Here is a 12,936-nt window from a genome sequence, read left to right as displayed (position 1 = left end):
CTTGTGTCCGATGCTCTAACCACTCGGCCACCGCAGCCTTATATATATATATATATATATATATATATATATATATATATATAGATATATATATGAATATGAATATTAACAATTAATAATTTGACGTTCCTCTATTTATTAGTCGTATTCTTTTGTTTTATCTCTCTATTACGACTTTCATAAAATATAAACACATACAATAAATGAAAATCAAACCAAAACAAATTATAAAAAAGAACCAAAACCAAACACAAGGACAGCCCCTCCCACCACCCTCCTGCCCCTCCTACTCACCCCCTGCCCCTCCTCCCACCCCCAGCCCAAATCGCCGCAAATCGCACGCTAAACCTCCTCCGGTCTCCTTATTGGCTCCGCTTCGCACGTGCCTGTCGGCGTAGCGGCGGAGGCGAAGAACGGGAGGCGGAAATTTCATTAACGTGTCTGGCTTTGATGTGAAAAGAGCGACGGGGGAAGGTAAGGGAGTCTAAGTGCATTGGGAGGGAGGGAGGGTAAGAGATGGGTAGGAGGGAGGGAGGGAAGGTAAAAGGGAAGGAGGGAAGGAGGGAGGGTAGGAAATGGGTAGGAGGGATGGAGGGAGAGAGGGAAGGGAGGAAGGTACGAGAATAGCATGCAGGGAGGGTAGATGAGAGAGAGAGAGAGAGAGAGAGAGAGAGAGAGAGAGAGAGAGAGGAGAGAGAGAGAGAGAGAGAGAGAGAGAGAGAGGAGAGAGAGAGAGAGAGAGAGAGAGAGAGAGAAGAGAAGAAATACGACTATGACAAAGTTTACCCATTATAAATACATAATAGATACTCATGGGTAGGCACAGGGACTGTCCCAAAGTGATTTTAACAAACTTACAAATTAAATATCACATAACATGTTACAACAATTGCTAAACTTTTATAAGAAATACATCAGTTTCATTACCACTAATACAGATCAGGTTGTCATTCATCCGTTACTGGCAAAACAGCCACACTTCTCTCATATATCAGAGTGTTTCGTGCTCTTCCTTATTACAAAATTCTTCAACATGCATAATGGTCCAAGGGTGTGGATATGGTATCTTACACGATTTGCTTTTGGTTCCTTCAGCATTATTAGTTATACTCTGTTCCTAGTAATATTTGTAGTCTAGTTTTTATAGCTGTTGTAAAATCTATGAGGCTTGTGCGTTCACTGGTCTAAATACGTTTAATCTCAAAAATAGTGTTATGGAGTGTTACTGATGATCAAATTGTTCATACCTCTGCAGTTCGTTCATCAGAGAGAAAGATAGAGGTAGAGAAAAAGAGAGAGAGAGAGAGAAAGAGAAAGAGGAGAGAAAGAAATATGATGAGATAAAAAGAAAGAGAAAGGGAATGAGAAAATGAAAGAGAGAAAGAAAAAGAGAAAGAGAAGAATGGTGTTGATGACAATAAAACGATCAAGGTGATGAAAACCAACCGCAACGTACAAAGAATAATAACTAGGATATAAAGATAAAAGTTCTTACTAATCATCTAACCCCACCAATACCACAATCTTAGGTTCAAATAACCGGCAAATGCTCTGCCCATTGTAAGTAACTGCTTGGCATTTCTTGTAGCTAGGAGACGGGGGGGGAACCCATGCCTTTATTCCATCCTCGTGAGTTGGTGGGATTAGGAGACCCGCTCTTTAAGACAGCACGTGTTGGTATGAGGGCGAGGGAGGGAGGGAGAAGGGAGAGAGAGGGAGGGCGTGGGAGAGAAAGGCATAAAGGGAACAGGGAGAAGGGGAGGAAAAAGAGGGAGGAGTGGGAGGCTGTATGTGTTGTGCGCGCACACACGCACGCACACACACACACACACACACACACACACACACACACACACACACACACACACACATATATATATATATATATATATATATATATATATATATATATATATATGTCTGCATGTATGTATATATTTAGATATATGTCTACAGTACGTATATTCATTGCTCCAACTCTTTATTCTTGTCACGGTAGCAATATCACTGCGTTGTGTTTTCCTCTCCACAAGGCCTGTATTGATTTATCACTTTCTGCTTCGCCTCCCGCTGTCACATGTCAAAAACGTGTTCCATAGTTATCTCCAGGCCACTTTTAAAACGTGATATGAGAGCCTCCTTCCCGCGATCCCAAACAACTCGTTCTTTGGGAGGAAACAAACATATCTATTACAATGTTCATTTCGCTGCATCTGCTCCTTTTCAGAGAGAGAGAGAGAGAGAGAGAGAGAGAGAGAGAGAGAGAGAGAGAGAGAGAGAGAGAGAAAGTGTTTGTGTGAGGGAGAGAATATGAGAGAGAGAGAGAGAAGAGAGAGAGAGAGAAGAGGAGAGAGAGAGAGAGAGAGAGAGAGAGAGAGAGAAGAGAGGAGAGAGGAGGAAGAGAGGAGAGAGAGAGAGGAGAGAGAGAGGGGGAGGAGAGGGAGAGAGAGAGGAGAGAGAGAGGAAGAGAGAGAGAGAAGAGAGAGAGAGAGAGAAGGAGAGAGGGAGGAGAGAGAGAGAGAGAAGAGAGAAAGAGAGAGAGAGAAGAGAGGAGGAGAGGAGAAGAGGAGAGAGGGAGAGAGAAGAGGAAAGGAGAGAGAGAGAGAGAAAGAGGGAAGAGAGAGAGAGAGAAAAGAGAGAGAGAGGAGAGAGAAGAGAGAGAGGAAGAGAGAGAAGAGGAGAGAGAGGAGAGAGAGAAGGAGAGAGAGAGAGAGAGAGGAGAGGGAGAGAGAGAGGAGAGAGAGAAAGGTATGGAGAGAGAGAGAGAGATGAGAGAGAGAAGAGGGAGAGAGAGAGAAGAGGAGAGAGAGAGAGGGGAGAGAGAGAGAAAAGAGAGGAGAGAGAGAGAGAGAGAGAGAAAATAGAGAGAAAGAGAGAAAAGAAAGAGAGAAAAGAGAGAGGAGAGGAGAGAGAAGAGAGAGAGAAGAGAGAGAGAGAGAGAAAGAGAGAGAGAGGAGAGAAGAGAGGAGAGAGAAGAGAGAGAGAGAGAGAGAGAGAAGGACAAAGAGAGAAAGAGGGAGAGAAACAGACAAAGACAACGAGAGAAAGAGAGAGACAGAGAGAGAGACAGAGAAAGAGGGAGAGAGAGAGGGGCGCAGCGAGCGAGCGAGAAGCCTGAGAGTGCGACCCCATGAAGCCAGAATCGAGCTGACCGTTATGGCAAAGAATTCCACAATGAAATATTTTGGAATCCGCGGAATGTTTGGGCAATATCGGGCACATGGCTCCCCCCCCCCCCGCACCCCCGCGTTCTCAATAAGGAAAAAAAGAAAAGAAAAAAAAAAAAAAAAGGAAAAAATTTCGTATTCTCAGGCATTCATTAGTATTCTTTTGGTGATGATAATCGTGTATAATGGTGTTGATAAACCATTTCCATAATGCTTGTAATAATGATCATAAAAATGAGTTGTTTCGTTTTTTTTTTTTTTTTTACTAGATAGTCGTGTTATTTTCTAGTGTTGGAAATATCGATTAAACTTTCTTTTTCTTGAGAGAGGTTGGCTGAAGCAAATTATAACTAGGAAAATTATAACTTGAAGAATGTTCGCTGGCCCAGTTCCTGCTGCGTGGGCATAGTTAGTGTTCAAATGTGCTCGCAAGAAAGACGCTAAATTCGGATATAAGATCGCGGTTCAGGGCGCTTGTTTGGGCAAAGTTATTCGGATCTCAGACCTCGTTATTCGGATCTCAGACCTCGGGGACTCGCAAGGGCGCTCTCTGGCTTGCGAACTTTTGTAGGTACAGATGTGCACATATCCGCACACACATCACACATGGACGCAGTCAAACAGACACACGTGCGCGCACACACACACACACACACACACACACACACACACACACACACACACACACACACACACACACACACAAACAAACAAAAACACACACGCGCACTCCAACATATCAGTGCAGAACATTTATGGACACAAACATCACTCAAACCCACACAGTTGACACGACTGCACGTCCAAACTGAAAACATAAAACACCGTACTGACAACACATAGCCCTAAAAATACATTAACTTCAGTCACAGACGCAAAATAACGACGTAACATTTTTTTTAATCACCTACTATGTCTTTAAAGTCATTCTCCTTTGTTTTAACGTACACACCATTCTATTTGTCTCATACAATGCCAAACTTACGAGAAAGCGGACATATATACCGCTATATATCAACCTTATGGTATCAAAAATTCCTGTTTTCTTGATAAAACTTTCCGTTATAGCATTTTGGAATATTACCTTTAGCTAACTCATAGGCCTATATTTACATATTGCAGAAGCCGAGTATAATAATACTCTACGATATGTATTCTACGAGCAGGGAAAGAGTTTGGGAAGATAGCGAGTAATATGAGAGAGAGAGAGAGAGAGAGAGAGAGAGAGAGAGAGAGAGAGAGAGAGAGAGAGAGAGAGAGAGAGAGAGAGAGAGAGAGAGAGAGAGAGATGGAGAGAGAGAATGACACAGAGAATGGCAGAACCACCTCATAATCTCCCATTCAAAAGCACTTATTTCAAACCGACCGCATAATCACCATCGAGATTTCATCAGAAGCAAAACAGAAAACCGCGGAAGCCAGAGACGGAGAAGAGAAAAGTCTGCAGACGCGATAAAATGCTTCTGAAAATATATTGACTATTATCAGCCGACTTCACCATGAATTATGGCACGACCTGTATCCTGCCTGAGCGAACGACACGAAGAGTGAGTGAAAATTAAATCTTTTGGGACACACTTAATGAAATAACTGTGGAATTATTATTTTCGCGATGCAAGGCCACTGCACACTCGTATGTATTATGGATGTATTATGACGAACATTTAAAAATCCAAAATGATCGAAAAGGGAAAATATGACGTCACGAAAACACCACACATCAAAGACATGTATTTCTGACAAATATACAATCGAAACCGGTGAAATACATCTCTTGTATTGTGAAGATATTTATTCTCATCCATACCTTTTATACATTTGTCAACATGAATACGGTTCACAACACATCAAGACAACATGAAGCAACATCATTGCTTATAAATCGGATCTTTTAATCATGTTCAGTATGTAACAAATAAAAACATATAACAATCTAATCCAACCTTCACTAATAAGTTGATTCATCAAAGTCGCTCATTACGTTATCCTGTGTCACGTGATATCTTCACTGCTTTTCCTATATCCCCTTCCCGAAGTCGACGAAATGGGACTACTATAATTTAATCATTACTTAAAAAACATTACCCCCCTTAAAAAAGAAAAGAAAAAGAAAATCAAACAAAAACAGATTCAAGTGTTTTTTTTCTTGTCTCGTATTTTCTGACAACGCCAAAGAGTGCGCACGATTTCTTTTTTCCAGGAACGTAGCAGAACAGAAGGCTACATGTCCCATTAAGAAATGCTGAGGAAAAAAAAACGAGTATTCCAATTTTACTGCCCTAATGCACCTAACCCTTTCGCCACAGCCACGAAAGACATTGTACACTCAAATTCACCATAATCAGCCACTTAAGAGGCGGTATCTTCCAAGGGAGGCATAACTATCTAAGACTACCAACACAGGTCGCTAGTTTCTTTAAACTCCCACAAGTATATATATATATATATATATATATATATATATATATATATATATATATATATATATATATATATATATAGTTTTTTTTTTTTTTTTCTTCAGGATCTATTTTTTAGTCCTTCTGCATCCTACTCCGAGAAGATCCACATCCCACGTGACCTGGAGGAGAGGCCGAAGAAACTCCTCCATCTTCGTGTAATCAAGAAGCAGGATGTGTGAGCCCGAAGAAGCCCTTGGTATGAACCTGACAGGACGCCTTATTATATCGAGGTCCTCCTATGGGGTCACGCCTGCTTTGCTCTGGTTCTTACTCTATGTATATGAACTGAGGAGAACTTTGTAAATGAATCTGAATAGTTTGAAAAAGACAAAAAATTACGTAAAACCAATATCATCTTACTTTGAAAGGAAAGAAAAGAAAAAGAAAACAAACGTAAACATTACCTTGATAATTGTCAATAATTTAATAAAAAAAGAGTATGTTAATTTTTTTTGCACTAAGTATAGCACAAAAAAAGAACCCAACTTCGCATGTCAAACCTACATACTGTTTATATTCGTTTTGTTTGCTGCCATTCTTTTTCAGTTAATAGTTACTAACTGCAAACGGTCCTTCTGAGATATAATCTTGATCTTTCCTATGACTTTATCTTGTCACACCATCATAATTCCTCCAGGATGCCAAGCAGGGACCATGTATAATGAAAATACAGTAACACGGTAATGCAGCGCACGATAAGATGTTTAAAAATGTGGCACAAAACAAAGACAGGGACAGGATATGCCAAACAAATACAGCAAGACGATATGCTAGTAAAAAAAAATGACACACTATGCCACACAAGGCAGTCACACATCGGTGTCAAACAAGAAACTGACAGCTACACGATATGATGCCAAATAGTGACAAGACACACAAAACAAGACTTACAAGGTATGGTGTCAAACAAATACAGTGACGCGATTTGATGTCAAACAACCATGTACAGTCACACACGAATACGACGTCAGAAAAAAAATATATAAATAAAATAAAAAAAGCGACAAAGGCCTCGCTCGAAGTCAAACCATTCTCTTTACTTTCCAACTTCTATCACACTTGATTCATTTCCTGACAAAAAGTCCTTGGGTGATAACGACTTTTTGGACATTTTTCCTCTCCTTCCGAAACTCAGTGATTGGCTGTTCAGTTTACCTTCATTGTATGTGTTGGTTTGCTAATAGCATTCTCTCCCAAGTAAATGGTTAAAGAATTTGTTTCTTGTGTTTTACGTACGAAAAATCTTCTCAGTTGACCTACTGTGGTTTCTTATATTTTATAATTCTGCAGAACTCTAATATTTAATCTTGGTATTCTATGTTGGTTATCGCATTTGATGGTATATTGAACTTGCCTCTATTTCAACAGGAATATCTTAAGGAAAAAAGTTTTTATGCATTTAAATAACTGCATAAAAAAAGCAAAATTTTGAGTTGTCGTTTCAAAATGACCAAAAGCCGGCATATAGTTATTACAACTACAAACGTAACTCTGTTAAATGTAAAAGAAATCCAAACTCACTTGTAATCACAACCCTTGTATCACATTGTTCACTTACAATTATTTTCTCGCCACTTAATTGAACAAATCCATCTATCGACTTTAAAATCCATTTACGCTTGTATTAAGAGGAAAAAAGAAACATATTCCAACTGCAAAACACGAACGACTTTAATTAAGTACGTCTGCATTCGAGTCAAGGCCGCGAATCCATTCCCAAGACCGATTTCCCATTAACAGCGAAAGTGAATATCGCCTTCACTCGCATAAAAGCAATACCCTTTACTCTCTCCCAACAGCTCTCACTTTAATACTTGTGACGTATGCCGGTAATGTACACGCACGGCAGCCGGTAAAGTTCAGTTAAAATGTTCTTTTTCGGTTCGTAGCATAAATTATTATTTCACATTTCGTAAAAGTGAAGCCTCGTTTTTTTAACATCTTCAAATCATCACAGTACGAGTACATTCTTCCCGAGCTGTCGTAGAAGAGTCAGACAGACGCAACCGTGTCTCTCATTTCATACATCATGGTTATATAGGGGGTGATGTGGATAATTCCCCTTTGTCTTCCTCTAAGGGGGGATTACAGCAGAAAATCCATGCTTCCCTTGGCACCCGATCTCCTGATACTCCTACTGCCGTTGGCGACGCAGTTCACCCGGTGCCTATGCTGCCCTGGCACCGAAAGACACCGTCGACCACCACTCGTACCCTATGTAGGGCCCCCGACTTGGTGCCATTCAGGTGGAATAGTTTGGAACCTAAGCCTTTGGGTCTTTGCCGCGTGCAGCCTAACGTCTTACCCAGGACAAATTAAGTGCATTGTGCGACACATGGGCCTATTCAGGTTGCGTTGCCAAGCACAGGCTCTTCCTTACAGGATTCAGCATTTGCGATAAGCGCCTCTTTTGTGTGTGTGTGTGTGTGTGTGTGTGTGTGTGTGTGTGTGTGTGTGTGTGTGTGTGTGTGTGTGTGTGTGTGTGTGTGTGTGTGTGTGTGTGTGCGTGTGTGTGTGTGTGTGTGTGTGTTACTGACTTACTCATTCACTCACAAACACACACACACACACACACAGAGGCCTATATAGACTCAATACATACCCACAAGACGTACTACAATACTTTCATATCGCCTATCTTGCTATACTCGTTTTTTGCGTGCGTGTTTGCAACCACAACCTTCCTGGCGATTTCCTCCGCACCGGCGTCGCCCCGAGCCTCCATAAAGGGAGCTTAGAAAACTCCCCCGGAAAATGGCAGACGACGAACACCCAAAAAGAAAACAGAAATACTTTTGTTTTATTCTTCTCTCTCTCTCGCTCTCTCTAAGATTCCCATGGTAAAAATAAAATGATTTTCGGAAAAAAAACGGAATGTTCTAAAATCACTCCCACGACGTAAAACACTTGATTAATTCATATTTGATAATAATCCCATCGTTCGATTCCGTAAATGCTATTTCACCGGCAAGTAGAAAGAGGGTCTAGAAATGGAGAAAAATAAGAAATAGAAGATAAAGGTGAAAAGGAAATAATGGGTGAGGAAAATTATAATAATGATTATTATCATTAACAGTTGCAGTTGTTAGTTGTAGTAGTAGTAATAGTAATGGTAACTGTAGAATAGGAGTAGGAGGTGGTTGATGATGATGATGATGATGATGATGATGATGATGATGATGATGATGATGATGATGATGATGATGATGATGATGATGATGATGATGATGATGATGGTGGTGGTTCTGATGGTGATTATTATCATAAGAATGATAGTGAAGATGCTGGAGATTATGACGTGTGTGATACAAACAAACAGACAAATATATATATATATACATATACATATACATAATATATATATACACACATAGATACATACATATAAACACACACAAACATATATATGTGCATGTATATATATACACACAAACAGACAAATATATATACATATATATATAATATATATACATATATATATATATATATATATATATATATATATATATATATATATATAATATATATATATACACATAGATACATACATATAAACACACAAAAACATAAACATATGTATGTATGAGTATATATATATATATATATATATATATATATATATATATATATATATATATATATATATATATATGTGTGTGTGTGTGTGTGTGTGTGTGTGTGTGTGTGTGTGTGTGTGTGTGCATACAAACACAGACAGACAGACAAACAAACAAACAAACAAAAAAACAACACACACACACACACACACACACACACACACACACACACACACACATATATATATATATATATATATATATATATATATATATATATATATATATATATTCATAACATACACGTTTTGTATGAAACATGCATTTTACCAGATGTGTATCTACATCTTTTCACCAATGCATTAATTAGTTCACATGTGGTTTGGTTTAAGGGAAGGTGAATCATTTACCACATGATATTTCAACGTATCACATGATTTTTCAACACAACACCACATGATATTCTTAACACAACACATGATATTTGAACACAACACTATTTAATAACACAACACCACGTATCTTAACACAACACACGATATTTCAACACAACACCACGTGATATCTTAACATAATACTACAAGATATCCTATCGCAGCACCACAAGATATCCTAACACAACACCACATGATATTTTAACACAACACGTGATATTCTAACACGCAACCCAATCCAGAGAAAAAAAACCCAGTGACGAGCAAGTTAAATATATACAGGCTCTCGTGGACCCTCTAGCCCTCATCAGTGACATGGCACCGAAAACCTGTGCAAATATTATTTTTGCCTTTTATTGGTATTCGCGAAAGGGACGAGCCATTAGAGGAAAGAAGGAGAGGGAGTGGGATAAAGAGAGTGAGGGGGAGGAAAGGGAAAAGGATGGTGAGAAGGAAGAGGAAGAAGGGGGAAGATGGAGATTAAGAGTAACAAGGAGAGAGAGAGAGAGAGAGAGAGAGAGAGAGAGAGAGAGAGAGAGAGAGAGAGAGAGAGAGAGAGAGAGAGAGAGAGAGAGAGAGAGAGAGAGAGAGAGAGAGAGACGGAGAGGAAAAAGAGGAAGAAGGATAGTGATACGGAGAAGGAGAAGAGAGAGAGGGGGGAGAGGACAGAGGGTGAAAATAAATAGGGGAGATAAGTAGGAAGGGAGGAAAGGAGAGTTGGGGGAAAGGTGGAGAGCAAGAGATGAAGGAAGGGAGAAAGAGAACGAGAAGAAGGAGGGATGAAGGAAAGAAGGGAGAGAGGAAGAGAGAGAAGAGAGAGAGAGAGAGAGAGAGAGAGAGAGAGAGAGAGAGAGAGAGAGAGAGAGAGAGAGAGAGAGAGAGAGAGAGAGAGAGAGAGAGAGAGAGAGAGAGAGAGAAGGCTTATATCCAGAACGTGTATTTTTGTGTTTTGGTATTTAATCAAAGATTTCAATTACTTTTCCTCGTTTACTTCCACTTATTAATTCTATATTATTACTGTTTTGCGTGCCTATTAGCTATTATCTACATACACTACACACATTATATAATTCTCCTATCTAATATCCACTAGATGAACTGTATTTAAACATTAGATCAAACGGTTATGTCCCCGATCAACACAAAATCATAAATATCGATTACGTTTTCGATTTCATCACACAGTAGTTATTAAGTTACCTGTTGCCTCGGCGACCTGGTGCCTCACAGCGATAAAGTTTTAGATAGATAGGCTCGTATTTTCGTGGTATTTATCCATCTTCCTTGTATTATTTAATAATTCAGTCAAGTATACACTTCGGTACGTTGTGCAGTTTGTTAGGCTGTATAAAATCAGCGTTAATGAATTAATGTTAAGTCTCTCTCACCATCAGTCGTCAGATAAACATATACTGCTGGCTGTAATCCACACACGCTAAAATAATAATAATAACAATAATAAATCCGATAATTATTCTACAACACCTGTGATCGATTTCAATAATGGTTCTCTTATCTGATCGATGGAGACAAGAAATACAGGTTGCTCTTTATACACAGACTCAAGCCACAGTGATACTAACCGCAGCCACGCACACAGGCCGGGGACAGGATGTTACACCTCAGCACGTACTTTACTGGTCGAGTTTGTAGATAAGTTATCGCAGAGGGATCACCGTGGAGGCCGTATCCCCTTGACGTTTTTAGATGAATGGATATCGTGTTACATGCTGAAATTCGGAAGGTAATGGTATTATAATGAATACGGTATTTCATGCGCTAGGAGGGGAGGTGGGTTGAGGTTGTACGTCTGGCAGCCCGGTTGGGAGGAACAGTTGCTTATCGTGATATATTTTTTTACGGTATAATGTTAACATAGTTAAAAACTAATGTCATAAGTACTGCGAAATACTGGATTTGTATAACGATCGACATATTAAACACATACCAATGTTTTTTACATAATCAGTTTCTTTTTTTTCTACGCTAATTGTAATTTTCAATAGATAATTAAAATACATTAAAATGCGCGAACATCTGAACATGTTCCAGGCATTCCACATTAACTAAATTTTATATATTCGAGTATTTGGGCTTATTCACTTTATACAGGACGAGGAGATAGGCCGAACGAAATCCGACTTTGATATGTCTCGTCCTTTATCTCTATCCATCCTGCCGACCGTAAGAAAAGTAGCATGAATATTGTTTCGCATTTTATGCATGTGATATAATTTCTTCAGTTTTTGGGCAGAAGATAATTACTTATAGTCTGAAACGGAAATCTATTTGATCAAAAAAAATGTACTGACATTATAAGGAAGATAATATACCGGGAAACTGACATAGACTGAAAGCAAAATTAGTTTCCAGGTTCGAAAAGCGGGCTATGAGGTGGGAGAAAGTGGCTTGTCAATCTTAAACGTTTAGAAGGTGTGAGGCCTTGAAAAGTCGATCGCGTTCAAGGACCAGAACCCCCAACGCAGCCCAAGGTAGCATTACCTGTGCCAGCGGTTTTCAAACCTTTTCAGACCACGGTATACTTTGGCATATCCAAATTTTCGTGGCCTACCTCTCTTCATAATTTAAGGTGATTATAATAGAATCACATGAAAACATTAATATATATATATATATATATATATATATATATATATATATATATAGATAGATAGATAGATAGATATTACTTCCTCTCTCTCTCTCTTTATATATATATAAATATATTTACATAAATCTATATGTATATATATATATATGTATATATGTATGTATATACATGTATATGTATATATGTATACATACCTATATATGTATATGTATATATATGTATACATACTTATATGTGTATATATACATGTATATGTATACATTTGCATACATATATATTTTATAAATGTATATGTATAGTCATATGTATATGTATAGTCATATGTATATATATACACATAAGTATATATAAATAAATAAACATGTATAAATAACTATATGTATGAATATATATACATAAACATATTAATGTATATATATTTTCACACACACATCTATGTATATATGTATACATAAGCATGTATATATATTCCTTTTAGCACCATAGCGTTTTGCCGCTTATTATGTCAATGTAAATTACCGTCTATTCAGTTTCATATGCAGTCCGGGTTCGTTTTTTTATCAGTCTTTTCATATTCATGTTGCGTCATAAAGATAAGCTGACCTTTGCATCTTCAAGACAGATCCGTGATAACCATTATTTACAACGGAACTAAGATCAACTGTGTATAAGTAATTGTTGGGGAAACCCTTTGCATATGTTATA

The 12,936-nt window shown here is 38.4% G+C and overlaps 1 protein-coding gene across 2 annotated transcripts in view; it reads right to left on the bottom strand.

Moving 5' to 3' along the window:
• Window positions 1–11,199, bottom strand: part of LOC119568437 (cationic amino acid transporter 4-like) — a 28,547-nt gene extending 17,348 nt beyond the window's left edge. The window contains exon 1 of one of the 2 annotated variants that reach the window (XM_037916964.1): window positions 10,821–11,199. The gene's annotated coding sequence lies outside the window, so the exon portion shown is untranslated. The remainder of the gene's footprint in view (window positions 1–10,820) is intronic. The other variant, XM_037916965.1, reaches the window with a different exon arrangement.
• Between the last annotated feature and the right edge of the window lie 1,737 nt (window positions 11,200–12,936).

The sequence above is a fragment of the Penaeus monodon genome, chromosome 43, assembly GCF_015228065.2.
Source record: "Penaeus monodon isolate SGIC_2016 chromosome 43, NSTDA_Pmon_1, whole genome shotgun sequence".
Lineage (NCBI taxonomy): Eukaryota > Metazoa > Arthropoda > Malacostraca > Decapoda > Penaeidae > Penaeus > Penaeus monodon.
Note: the sequence above shows the minus strand (reverse complement) of the source record. Positions and strands in the feature narration are given on the sequence as shown.